The following is an 8,289-nucleotide window of genomic DNA, read 5'->3' on the forward strand; positions in this document are numbered from 1 at the left end:
AGCCTCAGAAAGTCCCGAAATGATGAAATTACTCCCTAGTGAGTCAATGAATGTTGATCTGCACATAGATTCCTCAGAAAGATTACAAGTCAGAAGATTACTCCTAAGTGAGTCAAGAAAATTAGAATTTGCACTAAAGCCCTCTAGGAAGTTAAAGATTAAAATGACAAACGCCTAATGGACCAAGATTTACACAAGATTACGGAAGATCACCAGAACATTAGGAAAACACCTTGAGCAAGTTTTTCACCAAGATTACAGAAGATCACCATCACCCTAAGAAGACATCAGACTTTGTGCACATATCCTTAGAGACTTTTAGAGAACCCAGAATAGAAGACAGTGGATTTGCAGTACATATCCTTCTTGGAATTGAACACGTACACTGAGACTTTTGGAACACCCAGAACAGAGGAATTTGAGATAGAGGCAAAAGCCACCTAGAATAGAAGAGATTGAGATAGAGGCAAGAGTCACCTAGTGGCAAAAGCCACTAGGAGAAGTTTGAGGCAAGAGCGATAGACGGACACCCCCAGATACATTCTCTTTCTAGCTCATAAGAGCACCTTGTTTGTTGGATTGATGTTTGAGGCTGTTGGCCATGTTTATTTTTCTTTTTTGGTGACTCTAGGATAGTGAGTCACTCACCTTTTGTTTAACAATTGGCAAACTAGGCTTTTGGATAGTGAGCATGTCACTACTCGTTTCCCAGCAACAACCTTGGGACTTCAGACACACAAATCCCACACAACTTTTGGGATTTGCATCTCGCCTTGTGTATGCGTGTTTGCCATGTGCATTGGTTGGGCTTAAGTCGTACATCAAAACAAAAATTTTTCTCTTTTTTTTTTTTTAAATTTTTTTTAATTCCACTTGTGAAGCTCATGAATCAAAAGAGGGACAAATGTAAACACCTCATTTTGTACACCTTATGACTCGAGCCTATGTTCCCCAATGACGATAATACTAGGTAGGGCCTAACCAAAGAAACTCTTTAGTTGAAGGATGTTTTTGGAAGAAAGAAAAACATTACAGAAACCCTAAGGGTGCGTACGCATCCTAAACCTATGTGTAAACAACCACGAGCATGCGTACGCATCTAGGGTTTCAGAAAGTTATGTAAGACAAGTTTTAATGGAAAATGCGGCAAAGCTTGATGATGCACGAAAATCAGTAGGCTGGAATGCTTCGAACTATGATGATGGTTGTTAATCTTGAAAAGAAAGAAAGAACTATCAAAGGTGACCGATGTGACCCAATCAAGGACCCTCTGACGGTTAAGTCAGTTTTCTCTTTAGGACACAAGGATAGGAGATAGTAAATGGTCAGAACTTACCTTTGGTAGATGGGGCCTATTCCTTTTTATAGAGACTTTGACGTGGGTCTACTTGTTTGGGACCTATCACCATCGTGGGTGATATTGGTGGTTAATGAGGAAAATGAGATATGTGGAACGAAGTGTATGGAATTCCTTCCACGTGTTAAGCAATGTGTCATGTTTTACTTATGTAGAACCTTTGGAGAATTTCTTGTAGAATTTACCTAGTAAAATTTTATCATCCATGCGTATGGCTGTCTAAATCAACTCGTCCATGAAGAACTCCCTTCATCGTATCACTTGGTTATTAACAAATGTGTATGTTCTCATTCTCATATGACTTGGTATAGGCATAGCTAAACTTTGGACGACAACAAAAGGACGAGTAATACTTGTGTTGATCCTTATCAGTTGCCTCCTTGTCCTTGTGTTGTTTGTCAATACTACTCTTGTCCTTTTTTTATTTATTTATTTATTGAATTCTGTCTTTGATTATTGACACATGGTACAATCTTAAGGTTCATCCATCATGTCGTTTCATCCTTCAAGAAAAGTACCACATGGTTTCTTTTAGTTGGTCACGTTGCTTCAGTTGACCAAGCCTATCACTTATAAATAGTAGAATTCCTTTCCTGCCTCCTCACATTTCTCAAATTTTCTTCTCTGACCTCTGTCATCTAGTGCCTCGTCTAGAAGTCCTTCTCCGTCTTTAGGCCCCCTTCTTTTAGAGCCTGGTACCCTTTCCATCTCGTCTTTAGGTTTTCCTTCAGCTTTTCACAATGTTTGAAATTGTAGTATCCTCGTCTAGTAATAGTGACAATAGGGAGATAGATGAGCATACCACCCTGACGGGCGTTGGTGTCGGTTGTGCCTTGGCATGATATGACACTAGTAACCCGATCACGCTTCAGTTCTTTTGGTAGGGAACTGAGGAAGTGACCTTAAGCTATAAGTGCCACCTCATGATAGTTCTAATAGAAGCTCCAATGATAGTAGTAGTAGTAGTGGAGGAAATACGACGAACGAGCAACACACGTCCGGAGTTCCTAGGGTCCCATTGGAGGTTCTCTAGGAGGAGTTAAGGACGAGAGTGGCTTCTGGGTCACAGACTGGCACGTCTGCAAATTCCCCTTCGTCCTTTTTTGGTGAGGAGGAGACTATGTTTAATTGTACAATTGGGGTCTCCTCCAAAACGGATGAAAAAAGACTTACATCACCTAGGAGTTGGTACCAAATCCCAGACAACCTTAATCCTAGATTGTTCGTCTGTGGTGAATGGTGCTGTGAACCTTGTTTTGGAGTAGGTATTTACGAGGCTTACCTTTTGGGGGGACTTAGGTTGCCTCTCAATGCCTTCGTCAAAGAGTTACTTACTAGGTTAGGTTTAAGAGTTTGTCAGCTTAACCCCAATGCATGGAGGCTCATATGCAGATTTTGTGGAGGGAATTATTTGAGGGGGATCATCCTTTTATTGTGAACGAGTTCCTCTATTGCTACAAGCCTTCTGAAATTAGTCAATCCTTGGGCTTTTATCAATTCTCAGCTAGGGGTATAGATTGTAGATTGATTAAGTCCCTCCCCATGTCTGATAGGAATTGGAAGACGGGGTTCTTCTTTGTCTCTGCTTTTTGGGCTGGGAACCCTATCGAGGTAGGCAGGGATCCATTTCCTCTCTATACTGGCAAGGTAGGGAATCTTCGTCCAGAAGGTATGCTTCTTTTCTACTCAACATTTTCTAACTTTTATTGTATTCGTCTAACCCCCCTCTTTTTTTAAACAGCTGTAAGACGACCTTCTCTGAGCAGATTCTATCTTGATCGCGTCCAACAAGCTCATCTATTCACTGATAGAAGCTTCCATTCTTTAGTCATTTTTTAGCGTCTTGCCACTTGGGGAATTGGGCTTGAACCATCTATTGAAGCCTTAGCTCATGAACTCACTACACGTAGACGTAAGCTTTTTTACTTGAAAATTTTTTCTTACTTGTTTTACCCAAGTTCTAACACCCTTTTTCTTTGCAGGGATAGCAACTATGAAAGAAAACAAGGGAAAAGGCTTGGCAGACGAGGAGACCATGCCAAAGACCTAATCTCAGCCTCGTCTAGTTGTTGGAGATAAAAGGAAGACTTTATCCAAGACGATTGACTTAGGAAGTCTTCCAAGTTGTCTAGGTCACAAGAAGGCAAAGCATGGGTCGTCTAAGTTTGTCAAGCCTAGTTCTGTTGTTCCTCCTGCTTCTTCCAAACAGCCGTCCACACAAATCCTTGACTTGGATTCATCCATCCTTGCTGAAACTACTCCGTCCAAGCTTGTTGAAACTATTTTGTCCAAACCGCCCAGAAGCATTCCTATGAATCTTCTTGAAAATGAAGGTCTTGCTTGGGAAAGGTTTCAACAGGCTGTGACCGACGAGGACATTAATGTGTGCTATGACATGTCCTTGAAAGACTTTGAACATTCTGTAGTTCATGATCTCTTCAAGGTATATTTCTATGTATTTATTGTGATTATTGTTGTGATTATTATTACTATTTTTTTGCATCTTCATACTTGACATTTCTCATCTAACCATCTTTTTTAACCAATTGCATATACAAGTCATGTCAAAGTTCATAGCAGCGTCCAGATAGGCTATTGAGGCGGACCAGGAAAGAATTAGGTTGAGGGCCAAAATCCGTGATATGGAGAAGGAGTCAAGCCGTAAGACAGGGGAGAGGATGAAGCTTGAGGCTGAGGTGGTGGAACTGAAGAACTTGGCAGAGGAGTTAAGGGCAGACATAGTGGAAAAGGACACTCGTTTGGATCATCTGCAGAAGCAAAATGAAGAGCTTAGATCGTCCTTTGAACGAGCCAAAGACGAAGTGATCAAGGAATTCAAGCTGTCCAAAGCATATACTGATCTTCTAGATACAAATTATGCTGCGGGCTTCGAAGATTTCCGTATGGACGTGATGAAGCGTTTTCCTGAGGTGGACTTTTCCCCTATTAAGCTTAATATTGGTGTTACAAGTTCTCTCCTCCAAAAGAGTTTTGAAGATGTCAACATTGAAGACAATGCTACAACCCAGCCTGCTCATAACGACCCTACCTTTGGAGAAAAACCCCCTTAGTAGTTAATGAAAAATTTTCAAACTTTTCTATTTTATTGTAATTTTTATGTGATCTGTTGTTTTGGATCATTTGAATTTATTTAAGTACATTTGGCTCGTTTTTACTTTTTAGACAAGTCTTGATACAATTGCCTTTTAGGCTTAAGGGTTTTTGGACGATAGTTGTCTACCCTTTTTATTTATGAATGTTTTTATCTATGTTGTTTTTTTCCAAGTATTTTCTGTCTATACTTCTCGTCTTTGGACTCATCTTTGGAAATTAACTTGGTTATGTTATCCATGATTTGGACTGGTTGGATGTGTTGTCCATGAGAAATGTTGCATGCATGCTTTTCTTTCGTCTTTGATCCTTTTTGGATGAGTTTCATTGGGGAATTTGTTCTTTCCCTTGTTCATTGTCTTTTATGACAATTTGCTTCCTTTTTATCAAGGATAGCTTATGACGAGACATTCTTTGCGTCCAAAGATTTTATATGCCTGTCATTTCATTTGGATGTTGATTTTACAAAATCATAAACACTTAAATTAGGAAATTCAAGTTGCTTTATATACAACATCTGTACATAACATTGTCCGTGGACATGCAACATCTGTACACAGCATTATCCATGGACATAAGGACATAGTATATAGCATTGTCCAAATAGCTTGTCCATGCTAATACTTAGTCCTTCTTTAGGGAATTGAAATTACTTTATGTACAAAGGGACTTAGTTCATGACACCGTTCATAGCACATGCCAATAGCTAGTGCTTTATAGGAAATTCAAATACTTAAAAACATAACACACAGTTTTAAAACATAAACACTGAAAATATAAAAAAACTTCTTAATCTCGTCCATGCTAACCTTCTTGACAAGTCACCTTCACTGGTAATATTTCCTCAAATGCTCCATGTTCCATGGGTGTTCGAGGTTCCGTCTATCTAGGGCCTCCAAGTAGTATGAACCTCACCAGTTAGGTCCTAACTTTCCATGAGTAGGGTTCTTTGTAGCCAGAGATACCTTTTTTAAGATGAGATCTTCGATGCTGAACTGTCTTGGCTTCACCAATGCATCATGATGTTTGGACATCAAATTTTTGTAATGAGCCACCCTTTGTTCTACATCCATTCTTATCTCATCCATAAGATTAAGGCTTAGACGAAACTGCTTCTCGTTCTTTTCGTTATAGTGAGCCACCCTATAGCTAGTTAAGTTGACTTCCGCAGGTATGACCGTGTCACTTCCATATGCCAACTTAAAAGGTGCCTCTCTAGTTGGGGTCCTTACCGTCATCCTATAAGCCCAAAGGATGCTGGGTAGTTAGACTAGCCATATTTCCTTTGCCCCCTCAAGCCGGGTTTTGATAACTTTCAACAAGGACAGGTTGGCAATTTCAACTTGTCTATTGGCTTGTGGATGTGAGGGGGAGGAATAATGATTTCTAATCCCCAATTGCTCGCAAAAGTCTTTGAAGGGCGCATTATCAAATTGGCATCCATTATCCAAGATGAGTACCCTAGGAATCCCAAAGCGGCATATTATATTCTTCCAGACAAAATTTCTGACATTTTGCTCAGTGATCCTTGCCATGGGCTCCGCTTCCACTCATTTTGTAAAGTAATCAATTCCTACTATTAAGAACTTCATTTGTCTTGTCCCCATGGGAAAGGGACCAAGAATGTCAAGTCCCCACTAGGCAAAGGGCCAAGGGGCCACCATTGGAGAAAGATACTCTGATGGTTGCCTAAGTATGTTGCTATACTTTTGACACTTATCACATGCTTTAACATAGGCTTTAGCATCTTCTTGCATAGACAGCCAGTAATACCCCTCATGGATCATCTTTTTGACAAGGGATCTAGCCCCTGAATGATTTTCGCAAGCTTCTTCATGGACATCTCTTAGGACATAAAGAGACTTGTCTGGATTCAAACATCTTAGATAGGGTTGAGAAAACCCCTTTTATACAATACCTCGTCCATGAGGACAAACTTCGTAGCTCTTACCCTTAGTCTCCTTGCTTTTTTTGTATCTTGAGGGAGTATTCCATTTTTGAGAAAAGATACAATTGTGGTGGTCTAGTTGGTAACTTCATCTATCTGATTTACTTCCAAAATATCTGTGATTGGTTGTAAGTGGATCTATAAGATTAAGACTCACTTTGATGGGTCCATTGAGCGCTACAAAGCTCGTCTTATTGTAAAAGGTTTTACACAGAAGTATGGGATTGATTATGAAGAGACCTTTGCTCCGGTTGCTCGTATCTCATCTGTTCATGCCCTCTTAGTTGTTGCTGCTGCCAGTAAATGAGACTTTTTTCAGAGGGATGTAAAAAATGCATTCCTTAATGGGGATTTAAGTGAGGAAGTTTATATGCAACCTCCTTTTGGTCTCTCTGTTGAACCAAACAAGGTTTGTCACATTCGACGTGCACTTTATGGCCTTAAACAAGCTTCATGAGTTTGGTTTGCCAAATTTAGCTCTACCATTTCTCGCTTGGGTTACATGGCCAGCCATTATGATTCTGCCTTATTTCTTCGTTGCACTGATAAATGCACTATTTTACTTCTCCTGTATGTGGATGATATGATCATAACTGGTGATGACCTCAATGGTATTCAAGAACTCAAAGATTTTCTCAGTTAGCAGTTTGAGATGAAAGATCTTGGATATCTCAGCTACTTCTTGGGTCTTGAAATCACTCATTCTACAGATGGACTTTATATTACTCAAGCCAAGTATGCCTCTGAACTCTTGTCTCGAGCTAGACTTATTGATAGCAAGACTGTTGACACCCCAGTTGAACTTAATGCGCATTTGACTCTTTCAGGGGGGAAACCATTGTCTAATCCCTCTCTTTACAGACGCTTGGTTGGCAACCTAGTTTATCTCACTGTCACTCATCCTTATTTTCTGAACTTAAACCTGCACCACACCCTCTTAATATTAGCATAACAAATGGTTCCACAATGTCTGGTCATAATATAGGTTCCGTTTCAACCTCCAACCTTTTGGTTCCTAGGGTCTTTAATGTTCCTGACATTTCTTACAATTTATTTTTTATGGGACAATTAGCTGAGTTGGATTATCGCATTATCTTTGATTATTTTGGGTGTATTGTGCAGGATCCGAGGACGGGACAAGAGCTTGGGACCGGTTCTAGAGTTGGGTGTATGTTTCTCGTGGACAACCTTCATTTTCCACTTGTTGCTCCTGTTTCTGTTGCTGCAGCTGTTGCGATTTCTTCTATTCCTTCCCTTACACTTTGGCATGCTCGACTTGGTCACGTATCTTCCTCTCAGGTACAACAATTGGCTTTTAGAGGTTTGTTATCATACCCTTTTTGATACCACATCTGAGCTCCTCTGGCTATGATGACTTCTCAAGGACTTAGGTGTGTCCACATCCTTTACTACTCCTCTTTATTGAGACAACCAGAGTGTCATTCATATTGCTCACAATGATGTCTTCCATGAATAGACTAAACACATCGAGATCGATTGTCATTTTATTCGTTATCATCACATGGTGCTCTTAAACTGATCTCAGTCTCCTCTAAAGATCAACTTGCAGATATCTTCACCAAGTCACATCTTAAGGGACACCTTCGTATTTTGGTTAACAACCTCAAGTTGGTCTCACATCCACCTTGAGTTTGAGGGGGTTGTTAACGTGTATTAGGGTATGTGGGCTTTAGGCCCACCTTGTTTACTTGTATAGCACATTTACTTGTACTATACACTCTGCCTCCTATATAAAGACACTCATGTATATTCTATTACTTGAAAAATACAATACAATCATTCAGTATTTCTAACAGCAACAATACCTATTTATAAATGTTTCAATTCTATTTCTTGATGAACACATAACACC

At 39.9% G+C, this 8,289-nt stretch overlaps 1 long non-coding RNA gene across 1 annotated transcript; it reads left to right on the plus strand.

The window, feature by feature from the left end:
• Positions 1-853: 853 nt before the first annotated feature.
• LOC126721186 (uncharacterized) lies at positions 854-4,626 on the plus strand. Its single transcript, XR_007653873.1, has 4 exons — positions 854-3,026; positions 3,099-3,269; positions 3,340-3,800; positions 3,917-4,626. It is a non-coding gene; the product is annotated as an uncharacterized LOC126721186 (long non-coding RNA).
• Positions 4,627-8,289: the final 3,663 nt, after the last annotated feature.

Source organism: Quercus robur, chromosome 4 (genome assembly GCF_932294415.1).
Source record: "Quercus robur chromosome 4, dhQueRobu3.1, whole genome shotgun sequence".
Lineage (NCBI taxonomy): Eukaryota > Viridiplantae > Streptophyta > Magnoliopsida > Fagales > Fagaceae > Quercus > Quercus robur.